The sequence below is a fragment of the Rhineura floridana genome, chromosome 1 (assembly GCF_030035675.1).
Source record: "Rhineura floridana isolate rRhiFlo1 chromosome 1, rRhiFlo1.hap2, whole genome shotgun sequence".
NCBI lineage: Eukaryota > Metazoa > Chordata > Lepidosauria > Squamata > Rhineuridae > Rhineura > Rhineura floridana.
The window spans coordinates 232,730,879-232,743,875 of NC_084480.1; the positions used below are offsets into that span (position 1 = coordinate 232,730,879).

The 12,997-nt window shown below is 41.4% G+C and overlaps 1 long non-coding RNA gene across 2 annotated transcripts in view; it reads left to right on the forward strand.

Moving 5' to 3' along the window:
- The window catches only part of LOC133369299 (uncharacterized), a 54,629-nt gene extending 42,358 nt beyond the window's left edge, over nucleotides 1-12,271 (forward strand). For both annotated transcript variants that reach the window (XR_009758873.1, XR_009758870.1), the window contains exon 4: nucleotides 11,020-12,271. This is a non-coding gene — a long non-coding RNA (uncharacterized LOC133369299). The remainder of the gene's footprint in view (nucleotides 1-11,019) is intronic.
- The last annotated feature ends 726 nt before the right edge of the window (nucleotides 12,272-12,997 follow it).

Below are 12,997 nucleotides of genomic sequence, written 5' to 3' on the forward strand. Positions count from 1 at the left end.
AAGGCCTGGTCTATTGTGCTCCTGTTTTTCCTGAAACCAGCCTGTTCTTGGTGAATGATGTTATATTTAGAGTCCCAATCAAGCAGTTTGTTTAGCAAGTAACGTCCGTACATTTTAGATGTCACGTCTAACAAACTTATGGGTCTGTAGTTGCGGGGGTCTGAGGGGTCACCTTTCTTTAATATGGGCACCAGTATGCTGGTGTGCCAACCTGTGGGGATGGAGCCCGTGGAATTAATGTATGTGAAGAGTATTGCTGAGAGAGGACCCACCAGGTGATTTCGGTGAGGAATAATTCTGGGGGGAGCATGTCTTCCCCTGGGGCTTTGCCGACACGGAGGGTCATGATTAGGTCCCCGATGTCTGCACTGGTAACGGGAGGCCATGCTGGGAGTGAGGCCGGGTCATCAAGAGGGGACAGCCACACAGATACCATGCTCCTGAAGGTAGCACGATAATATGCGACCCATGTTTCTGGGAGGATGGGGGGAGGACCGGCACAAAGTAATTTTGTGTGAGCCCCCCCTGAATTAACCCCCAGAATTCAGAATCGTTTCCGTGGCATACCGCTAGGCCCAGGGCCCGCCAATTATTAGAGTAAAATGCCTGTTTTTTCTCTTTGAGTAATCTTTTATATGCCCTTTTTAATAAGAGAAGTTGGGAGATAGCTTCGCCAGTATTATCTCACCTGGTGGTTCTGATTTGGGCGCATAGTTCTCTTTTCTTGGTTCTACAGTCCCCGTCAAACCATGATGGGGGGGGCATTTCAGCTGGTGATTAATACATTGAACTAGTGATTAATACATGAAATGCTGAATCATTTAAACTGCCTGCTCTAATCAGTTTTCCCATTGGCCAACATTTCTGACATCTTGAATGCCATCCTCCTCAAATTCCAAGCATTATTACTGCCAAAGGACCAGCACTCACTCACTTAATGTTGTCTGACATGAGAGAAAACTGCTGAATACTAAACAAGTGATGCCACATTTCACAAAAGGATGATACGTGCACATGTTGTACCTGACTGTCAACAATAGGCCCCAGAAGAGCCTTTGCATCAAAGGGGGAAAGAGAGCTTGAGAATAAATACATTTCATTTAAACAAATACACCAGAAGATGTGCTTCTTACAACAATGTAGAATTTAGACATGAAAAGTATTTCTGAAATACAAAGCAGAGCAAAAGCTAGCAGAAAAGAAGACAGTTACTTTACATCACACACATCTCATTTTAATGCAATTGCTTTTGCTCACTTCTCAACAGTAGGGGGTGGTTTGGTGGGACAAAGCCGTGGTGTTGCCCTTCTGATACTAACATTGCTACAGCTTAACTTGATGTGGCTGGGTCAGGCCAGTGATGAGGCCAGGGCTACAGAGACTCACTGGAGGGAGCACTGGATTGTCTCTACCAGGGCATTCAAGCATCCCTGCCCAATCCCACTATAGCCCCATCCAGGTAAACTGTTGTGATGCTAGTGTCTGAGGATTGGCTCTGTCCCACCACACTGGCTGCTACTGCTTCCTAATAGGGCCCTGCTTACAACCTTTCAGTCAAATTTGTGAAAGTCAAATCAATGTCCTCAGGTATGTTTCATGGCTTCTGGGCAAATACTCAGCTAATTCAGAATTCAGTTCCTGCTGACCTGATTATGTCCTAAATGCTATAAACTAGTTTCAATAAGTACAGCTCATTTGAAAGACTTAAGATAGGCCCCGGTAGCTCTAAGCCACTTGAACATTTCTTAAAGTCTATAAAGGAGGACTAAAATTCCTGGAGTTTGGACTGTTTTTTTCAGTACTTTTGATCCCCACAAGCCACACATATGCAACTAGGAGCAGCTGTGTGTGCTGGGAGTTTTCATTCTGTTTCCTGACTCCTAACTGAGCAGAGGAGAGGGAGCTGTGTCAGCTGGTCCAGAGGAGATACAAGCAAGCCAACTCCTAGAGAGTGAGCAAACAGGTAGAGCTAATAGGAGTTTGGCGGAGGAGTTCAGCAGGGGAGGTTCCTTAAAAAAAAAATCCCTTGTACACAAACCAGTGGAACTCTCCTATTTATCCTGCAGGAGGACAGGACATGCCATTCCAATACAAGTAGAAAGAAAGAAACAAAAGACAGAGACAATGGATGGGAAGGACACTCCAGTGGTGGTGGCCTGCAACTTGTGTGCAATGTTTGTTTTCTTGCCTGAGAACAAAATGGCATACATGTGCATCAAGTGCAAGCTGGTGGCACTGTTGGAAGAAAAAGTGAGGGGCCTGGAATGGCGGGTGGCCACACTGAAGAGTATACTTTCTCCTAGAGAAAGTGGAGGAAGCAACTAGAGCATCAGCTATCCTTACTTGGTTCTAACCAACAGAGATGACTTGGTGGATGAAGTGGCAGTTACAGGAACTCAGGGGGAAAGCTGAGAGTAGTCATGTGCATACCGTGGACTTCAGGAAAGCCGGTTTTAATAAACTCAGAACAATTGTAAGTAAGGTTCCTTGGCAAGCGACCCTAATGAGAAAAAGAGTCCAAGATGGGTGGGAGTTTCTAAATGAGGAAATTCTAAAGGCAGAATGGCAAACAATTACATCAAGGAAAAAAGGGGGAAGACAGCAGAAGACTCCAATGTGGTTTCACAGAATGCTGAAAACAAAAAGGACAAATGAAGAAAGTGGAAGGAAAGCCAGGCCACAATGAAAGAATACAGACAGGTAGCACAGAATTGCAGGGACAGTGTCAGGAAGGCTAAAGCTGAGAATGATCTGAGGTTAGCGAGAGATGCCAAAACAAACAAAAAAACCTTTCTTGAGGTACATCCATAGTAAAATATGGAAAAAGGAAATGGCGGAACAGCTATTCAATGAGGATGGCAAAATGATAACAGATGACAAAGAAAGCAGAAGTGCTCAATTCCTGCTTTGGCTCAGTCTTCTCCCTGGGATATGTGAAATTGAAGGGGCAGGATTGCAGCTTGAGATTGATAGACAAATGTTCAAGGAATACTTAATCATTTTGAGTGAGTTTAAGTCTGCAGGGCCTGATGAACTGCATCCTAGAGTATTGAAGGAACTGGCTGAAGAACTCTCAGAACCAGTGTCTATTATCTTTGCAAAATTGTGGAGGATGGGTGAAGTGCCGGATGACTGGAGGAGGGCTAATGTTGACCCTATCTTCAAAAAGGGCAAAAAAAGAGGAACCTGGGAACTACAGACTAGTCAGCCTGACATCGATCCCTGGGAAAATTCTGGAGCAGATTATACAGTGGTCAGTCTGTAAGCACCTTGAAAACAATGCAGTGATTACTAGAAGCCAACATGGTTTTATCAAGACCAAATCCTGCCAGACTAATCTTATTTCATTTTTTGATTGGGTAAACTCCCTTGTAGACTGTGGGAATGCTGTGGACATAATATATCTCGACTTCAGCAAAGCTTTTGACAAAGTGTTCCATGATATTCTGATTAGCAAGCTAACTGAATGTGAGCTGGATGAAACAACTATCAGGTGGATCCACAGTTGGCTACAGAATCTTCCTCAAAGAGTGCTTATCAATGGTTCCTTCTCAAACTGGGGGGAGGTAAAGAGCAGGGTACCGCAGGGCTCAGTCCTGGGTCAAGTGCTCTTCAACATTTTTATTAATGACTTGGATGAGGAGGTGTAGGGAATGCTTATCAAATTTGCAGATGATACAAAATTGGGAGGAGTAGCTAATACCTTGGAAGACAAAAACAAAATTCAAAGACATCTTGATAGGCTGGAGCACTGGGCTAAAAACAACAGAATGAAATTTAACAGGGATAAGTGCAAAGTTCTACACCTAGGAAAAAGGAACCAAATGCACAGTTATAAGATGGGGGATACTTGGCTCAGCAATACTACATGTGAGAAGCATATTGGGATTGTTGTTGATCACAAGCTGAATATGAGCCAACAGTGTGAAGTGGCTGCAAAAAAAAGTCAAATGCTATTTTAGGCTGAATTAACAGAAATACAGGTTTTAAATTGCTTGAAGTATTGGTTTCCTTCTATTCAGCACTGATTAGGCATCATCTTGAGTACTGAGTCCAATTCTGGTCAACAACCTCCACATTTTAAGGAGGGTGCAGACAAACTGAAATGTGTTCAGAGGAGGGCAATGAGGATGATCAGGAGACTGAAAACAAAGCCCTATGAGGAGAGACTGAAAGAACTGAACATGTTTAGCCTGGAGAAGACTGAGGGGAGATATGATAGCACTATTCAAGTACTTGAAAGGTTGCCACACAGAGGAGGGTTGGGATCTCTTCTTGATCGCCCCAGAGTGCAGGACACAGAATAATGGGCTCAAGTTGCAGGAAGCCAGATTTCAGCTGAACATCCGGAAAAACTTTCTGACTGTTAGAGCAGTACAACAATGGAACTAATTACCTAGGGAGGTGGTAGGCTCTCCAACACTGGAGGCATTCAAGAAGCAGCTGGACAGCCCCATTGGGTATGCTTTAATTTGGATTCCTGTGTTGAGCAGGAGGTTGGACTCAATGGCCTTATAGGCCCCTTCCAACTCTATGATTCTGTGTACAGTGCAATGCTTCAGTGTGCAACTAGCCTTCTGCTTGTCCATCCAGCTGGCAGACTCCAGCACCGGATGAGTGTGGGTTGGGTGGCCTTCATGGCTTCCCATGGGCTTCTTTTCCTTAGTGTGCTTCCAGTGTGCTTGCCTGTTTGTTCCAGCACTGAGTTGGGAGTATGAGAAGTTACACAGTAGACATATTCTTAATGACTAAGTGCCCAATTTAAGAATACCTGCAACAGTTTAAGATAGTATTGCTATAAAGGGCTTAAAACTAAAGTCTATCTACCAGTTTTCTACTTTGGGTACCTTAAAGGAAACTGGAAGCAGAATAACTTGTTTGTGTTGTAAGATAGCCTTCAGAAGAAAATATATCTTCTTATCCCATTTTCCATTAATTCTGTTTCAACAGCAGATGACATGTGGGGTTGCTGCCATGTAGGTGACTTCCAGTTGGTCATGTTGCTAATGTTTACTGAGAGTAGCAGCAACGTTAGCATAGTTTGTACCATGCCAACCTCACTTCTGCCTTGCCTTTCCCCTTCTACCTTCTGGTAAGCAGCAACAGTGTGACCAACTGAAAGTCAGGTGAGCAGCAGCACCCCACCCCACTATTTGCTACTGTTCTGTTCAGTGATGCAACTCAGTTCTACCCAAATGAGGCTTCAGTCAGAACTGGCCTAGAATGAATTCAGGACCTGTTGTAATCCATCAGCAGATAACAAGCCCTAGAGCATTGCTAAGCCAAGATATCTCAAACAGATGTGCAGTTAGTAATATGTTATTCTGGGGGGCTGACAGGTGCCACCTGCTGAATGCTGAACATTGGGTGTGGCTGGCACAGGCCAAATCACACACCCACAGCTTCCCTTTATGAGAAGATGTTATTTGCTTCCTATCACACCTTCTCAGGTGATGGGGTTGAATTAGGGTGGAATGGCGTTTAGGAGCATGCAGAAGATTTTGTACCTGCCTATCCAGGTTATACTTGCTGGCACTTGTTATTTATGATGGGCACAAGTTCTTCTTTGTTACATTAATAAATATAACCTTTTCTCCAGTTCCTGTCTGATCAGGTTTTCTTGGGTGTGGGGCAAAGTTGTCATGGGCCACATACCAATAGCAGTGGGCAAAGCCAAAGCAAAAAATGGGAGGGACAATCTCTCTCTCTCTCTCTCTCTCTCTCACACACACACACACTCACTCACTCACTCACTCACTCTTTCTCACACACTCTTTCTCACACACACACACCAAACACTCCTCTCTTTATTTTATCCGTTTCTCCTTCATTCATCCACCATCCATCTATTTGTTCTCTTCTATTCATATTCTCTCTCTCTCTCTCTCTCTCTGTCTCCTTGAAGGACCACATTGAAGAGTCACCCATCTGTGCTCTGCCTCCAAGCATGTTGTTCCCTGTTTAAGAAAGGGTTTGTTTTTGCTAATTTCTGCTAAAACAGGTACAAGTGTTTGTCACTTGTTTTAAGTAGAGTTCTCAAAGGTGAATTTCTGAAAGGCTTTCTCACTAGATAGTAGCCATCAGGTTATTTTTAAGCATGGCATTTAAATGGGAGATATTTTGTTAAGCTCTCAAATGCTCTAGGTAGCATGTTCTTCCCTTGTCAAATATCCTGGTATTCTCCTACAGACATACTGCAAATATATATAGTGATACATTTTGGCACCCTCTGAGTGATACATCCCTTTAGCAATATCCTGCAGAATAATGGATCAGATTATTTTTGAAAACAAAACAAAATAAATGAAACTAATTTAGCTTGCAGCAACTTATGCAGCACCAGCTGTTATAGTTATTATCACTTGCATCATCATCATCATCACTATCATAATCAGCATAACTATAATTACATCTGGAAAGATAAATTGGGACCAACAAAGCAAACACTGCATGGAGTTTTGTTCTGTCCTTTATGCCTTACTTTTGAATGTACCACCCTAATGTAAAATGCAACTATTTACATATGGTTCTTAGCTTTCTTTTCCGCTCGTTGCTTGAAATCAGAAATAAAGTGTAAGTGGACAGAATATATTATGGAGGGAACAGAAAACAGTGGGAAACAGCTGCTCTAACATTTGTGTAAGGGTGCAATCACATGGTCCCTGGAGGGCACATCATGGACTAAAGGATACAGCAGATCTAGCCTTGCACTCACAGAGAAGGAGGTCTGTAGATCGAGGAAGAGAGTCGCCCTTGCAAACCACTCTGTAGTGATGTGGAAAGCTCTGCTGCCCTTGTCACTCTGCTGTCAGCATTCCAACAGTGTCACCAGCAAAAGGGGTGTGTGCTGGGGCATGCCAAAGGGACTTTAGGGGAGGCTTGGGATCTGGGGGATCAGAAGCCTTCCCATTCCCTCAACATACCCCCAGAATGAGGAAGAGCATATGCATCCTCAAGCTGGCATACGTGAAAGTCTGTAAAAGAAAATTCTGGCTCAAGAATGTGGGGGAGGAAGACTAGAGAAACAATGCCCATATTCACTTTCTCCCCTGTTGGCATAAGCCCAGCAGACCTTTGGATTTGGCACTTGCTTTGCCTTTGGTTCTCCCTCCCACGTCTTTTGGATTGATTGGCCTAAATTATAAATGAGCAACGTTGACCCTTTTACAATCCTCCACCACAGACATTTCTCCATTATTTCTGAAGAAAAGTCATTTTGTTTCTCCTTGAATATTTCACCCAAGGAACGAATCTCTAAATTGGCTCAAAATTTCTCTTTAGAAAAATGCTAAATGGTAGATCTGGAATAATAACCAAAATAATGTTGTTTTCTTTCTATGAAGGATTTAGTAGTATTTGAAATCTAAAATCTTAAATTATACCCAAGCATCTTGTATTATTTTTCCAACCACTGGACAGTGCACATTAACAAAATGTGCTGTCTGATTGTCCCCCTTTTCTTCTGGGTATTTCTCTTTCCTGTGCACATTGCCATATGAATGATGGGACAAATTTGTAAAAGTGTATTCCTCAAGTGTGAGTATGTATCTCAGAGGAAATAATACAATGCCTATCCAACATTATTGCCATGTTTACATCATTTTCTATTAGAGAAAGTACCCCAGATATATTTTCCAGGGGGTTAACCAGTTTACTCCATTACAGGAAACCACAAAAGAGTTCTGTGGCACCTTAAAGACTTAACAATTGTTATTATGGATAGGCTTTTGTGAACTGGAGCCCATGTCATCAGATGCTTCATCATATCTGTAGATATATTTATCTTTTCTTCCATTGCATCCCACTGTAGCCTACAAATGCTCCCCGTGGAGATGAATGTTCCCTCACAGGTAACAAATTAAATAGCAAATGGGACATTAGCACAATAGGAGCCATCTTGAATCCATTTTCTTGTGCCCAATTCCCCCCTCAGCCATCAACTAAAACATTTATGCTAACTTAACCTGAAAAAAGGGCTTAACTAAAGAAGCAGGGAAAGTTATTTTCTGGCTTCCTTCTAAAAGACACCAGGCTCTGTACATTTAATTGGTGATCTTTTCTGTTTCACAAACTAAGCCTGAGAAAGATGGAATGATTGTGTAGGTTCCTTGTGAACTGTTCAAATATGTCCCACATCAGCCATCCATACATGAACCCTTTGTTGATGCCTAAAAGTCCTCAGATGTCCTCAGATGATCTAGCAAATCAATGCTAGCTTAATGCAGCAAAGAGTATAAAAACTGTGGGTTGTGTATCCAACAAAGTTATTCTGTTCATGCAAGGACTTCCAATTGCACAATGAAACTCTTCTCCCTCGGTGTGCTCCCCAGATATATTCTGGGGGCACCCAACCCTCCAGAGCAGATTTGGGGGAGATGGGGTGCCCAAGGAGAGGAAAGGGGGAAGTTCCTCTATGCAAGGATATGTCCTTGCGCAAACAGAACACCTCTATTGCAGTGTTCTTCAACCTTGGGTTCCCAATGGCCAGGGATGATGGGAGTCAGTTCAACAACGTCTGGGGAACCAAGCTTGAAGAACAGTTCTCTATTGGCCCCAACCCTTTACTTAGAATTATAGAGCCTTTGGAAGCCTGTAGCATCAAGATTTATGTGGCTCTATCCCTGAAGTATCTGGATAAGACTAGCCATCTCAGAAACACAGCTTCAGAGTTTGGGTCCAAAGCTACAGCAAAAATAAGTGAAATACCTGGAGTAATTCAGCTTGCTTTTCTAACAGGGTGATTACTGAATCAATAATTAATTTGCTTTGGCTATTGATCAGGTGAATGCATTGTATCTCAGGTGATGCATTAGATTAAAAAGGATTACACAGCCCATAACTCTTGGTGTAACACCACTACCACAAGATTAATGGGATCTTTGAAGAGTGATATGGCCAAACTGATCACTTCACTGAGATCCCATGAGATGAATTTGCCTTTGATATTCAATATGCCATTTGCACATAGCTGAAAGGAGTGTCCCCTTTTCATTGTAATATACTGTACCTACCAAACCATTGTAAGGTAGGCATTAGTTTGCACCACTGCAAATACTCTGCATCCAAAAAGTGTCAAACAGGACAGTACTATCTGGCTTTATGTGGGGACAGGCAAAATTCCTTACTTTGCTCCATGCTACAGACGTCTACCAGCAAAGGGATTTCTGGTTGGTACAGAAGTATCTGGAAAGGATCTCCTCACATGGCTGCTATATCATCATTGTTTTGTTTCAATGATCTCCCAGCTGCAGGAATTCTAATGTCTTCAGAGTGCCACGTGCCTACAAATGTTTCCTGCATTTTCAGTAGTGAAGAAGCTCTGCACAAATGCTCCTTTATGTAAATGGAATTGACCTCTCCAGTTAAATAAAGAATGGCGCAGGAGAGCCATGTGTACATTGGTGCACATACATAAATCTGCATATTGTGGTTCTGGTGAGGGTCCTCTGGGCTGTGAGCCTAACTAAGCCTACCAGGCCTCTGAATTTGGCCTGTGAAACCATCATGGGCAAACCAAACCCACCTATCAGTCACCCAATGTCATATGACTTCAGAGATCTAGTAACTTCCATCTAAGCGCTATAGATTCTATAGGCTGGAGCTGTCAGGAAACAATAGAAATCAGAATAGTCAAGTTAAGTGATTCTGCAGAAGTATGAAAAATGTCAGGGCAATGAGATATTGTTGAATGGAACCAGAGCCATCTATTCATATCTGAATAGCAATAAGTGAAAAAAAATGTTCAAGGCTGCTCTCATTGATTAGGTGGAAGTTTCTGCATTTGTTCTGTTTCATTTTTTTCCCCACTCACCCTTTTTTGGTTATCTCCTTGGAGCCTTTGGGGCTTTTCTTGCTGTCAAGAATTAAAATATATCATTATTTATTGCCTTAGAAAAAATAAGGAAGCATGATGTGCCTGGCATACTAATGTATTGCCAGTGTTCATTTAAGCCCTTTAAAAGCATTCTCTGAAAATCAAATCTAACTGCACACATTTATTTTGTATTTACATGAAGACTGACTTCTGCTTTGCTCCGGCCATGTTGGTTGGTTAGATCTCCTGGAGAACTATGTCCAAATGTTTTTTCATTTTGCACTTAGGCAAGGTTCTTGCAGTTGACAAGCATTTATACATAACTGAAATATGAATTACAAATAAGTTTGGGAGAATCATCTTTAAAAGAACAAAACTTGAAGTTCCTATATACCCATCCACTGAAAACTCAATAGAAAGGTGAATAGCTGAAAGGATCACCTATTTATTAGCACCTGGATAATGACCAAAATGTGCCCCAAAATTGATTTACCAGCAACACCTTTCCATACTAATCTGATTGAATTGAAGAGGGAAAAATTAAAATGAATAAAAGGAGAAGTGAACTATCTGTGTTTAATCTCCAGTTCCATCAGAAATCGATTAACCAACTGACTTTGGGTCCAAAAGAATTAATTATACTCAGTCTCTGGTATAATTAACAACACTATGGCCATCTCCCAAAATATTCATTAAACAGTCAGGAACAATATGAAATTCAAATTAAAATTGGAAAAGAGATTAAATAGAAGTAGTCATCACTAAAAAAGAATCAGAGTACATCTGAGATGAAATCATTTGAGCAATACAAAATATGGAAATACATTTTGTGTTACATTTAATTATCATTAATTCCAGCACTGCAAGCTGGCAGCTATTTTAGGCTCATTACAAAGACTAAAATGGGTTGGAATTTTAATATGAATCAATCCTCATTGGAATAATAGGAATAGGAGTCAAGCTTTCAGGACGTTTAAAGCTAAAAAATCCAAGTTGTCATTTTTTATTTCTTATGCTTGGCTGCACCAATCTGCATTTTAGAAGATCCCTTGATAGGTTTCTGGCAGTAATGCCAAAAAAATCAAGAAATATTTGAAGATTATATGAACACACCTTGAGGATTCCATGATTTCATCATTAGTGGTAAATTAGGCACTTCTATGGTAAAGGAAAATTCTAATGCTTGCTTGTATGCTTGTTTACAGGGAAGCTCTGGCCAATGAAATAAGCTGGGAGATGGCTGGTGCACAAGTAGCAACTGAATACTCATAAGAGCTCATAATCATGCCTACTGTGTGATGGTGAATGCAGTGAAGAAGGCCTACTTTACCACCTCCGTTGCATCCTTGAGTAATCATCCAACAAAGCTTTTCAAAGTGATACAAAGATTGCTTTCATCTATTCGGGTGAACCCAGTTTTGGAGCCCTTGGATGCCTGCTGTGACAATTGGTCAAAGTGGATGAGATGTAAAGGCACAGGGTAAATTTCAGAGTGGATTAAGCCTTCCAAACTGCAGTCTGATTGACCCAGGAGGTATTTGTGGGGGAAGTAAATGGAATTAACTTTATTCTGTAATTCCTTCTGGGAGAGAGGGAGCAGGGCTTTGTCTCTTGTGCTTCCTCACATTAAAGCAATTGGGAGGTGGCTGAGTGATGTGTATTTGTGTGTCTCTGTGTTAAAAATGCAGTTTTACCTCAGGTTCTGGTGCCTTTCAACTGATCTTACAGGCCTTGTCTGTATCCTCTAATAGCTCATAGGCTTTCAATATAAGCCTTACAAAGTGATGCTATCTAGAACACTACCTATGGAGTTCTGAAGAGTTTTGGACGTTTTCTGTTGTTGTTATTGAACCAAAAGCAATGTAGGACTTAATACAAAAAAAGTAAGTGAAGTGCTTAACTTTTTTTAAAAAAAATCCAGTGCTAATTTTCACACTAGCAACCATGCAAGTGATTTTTCTAATCCACCTTTATTGCTTCTGGTGTAATACCTCACCGCAAGTAGAACATTCCAGTTGAGCAGCAGATGTGGGTACAGTTCAGGCATGTCTGTTCCAGGGAGACACATGAGCAAGAGTGTGGTTAATTTTGTGTCACTGTATTGATGGAATCAGATGGAATGTTCTTAATCTGGCCACAGGAGTTCCATATAATATCTGGAGAGGCTTTCCATGAGAAGTGTAACAGAATGTGTACACACCTAAATTTTCAACTAGCAGTACTTTACTGCCACATTAAATTGACCTTTACTTTCGTTTTGACTGTATTTCTTAATTCTCTTGAGAACATTCTGCTGTTGTTCATCTCTAACTCCTTCCTGTTGTTAAAAACAAAACAAAACTTCCTTTCCTGCCTGAGAAACTAGAAAAAATAATCTAATACTCCCACCACGTTCAGGGCCCCCATTTTGTATGTTGTCATCAGATTGTGGTGTTTTATTTCTAATGTAAAGCAATAGTGGTAGTCTGTTTGGTTGCATCCAACTAAATGTTATTCAGAGTAGACCGACTCAAATTAATAAACTTACATTAGTCATATTTGTTAATTTCAATGGGTCTACTCTGAGTAGGCCTAGCACTGAATACCACTCTTTGTTGTTGTTGTTGTCTTTCTAGAATAATGGGACAAGTCGAGGGGCGTAGGGTTCCTTAGGGAGATGAGACAGGGGAACAAATTATGTGGTCATAATGTGTTACACATTAGTCCATTCCATATGGCTTCTCAAAACAGCAGAAACAATTCTGTGCTACTGAGATTAATAACAAGTGTTGCCATCATTTTCCTTGACATACATTTTTTTGACATCATACCTTCTTTGAAAGATTCCTGGGATCATTTGGGTGGCCACTGCTGTGACCTGGGAGAAGTGATAGACTTGGAAAGTCATACCTTTGGTCATATTTATCAAAGCAGTTAAATTATAGTTGCTATATCATGGACATAGGGACCCTTTGATGTGAAAAAAGAGGGGATGCTTTATTCAAGGCAAAATTAGTGTTCTTTGCAGACATAGCATTCACTACATGTAGGGAAGGGTGGGATCATGTGTGCCATCCCTGTTTCTCTCCCCCACCCTCTGATTTCACTAGAACTGTGCATGTACATCTGATCCAATTTGTGGCTCTGATTTGTAAATACAGATTGGGCCCAATCTGGACTGGACAGATTCAGACCTGGTCTGAC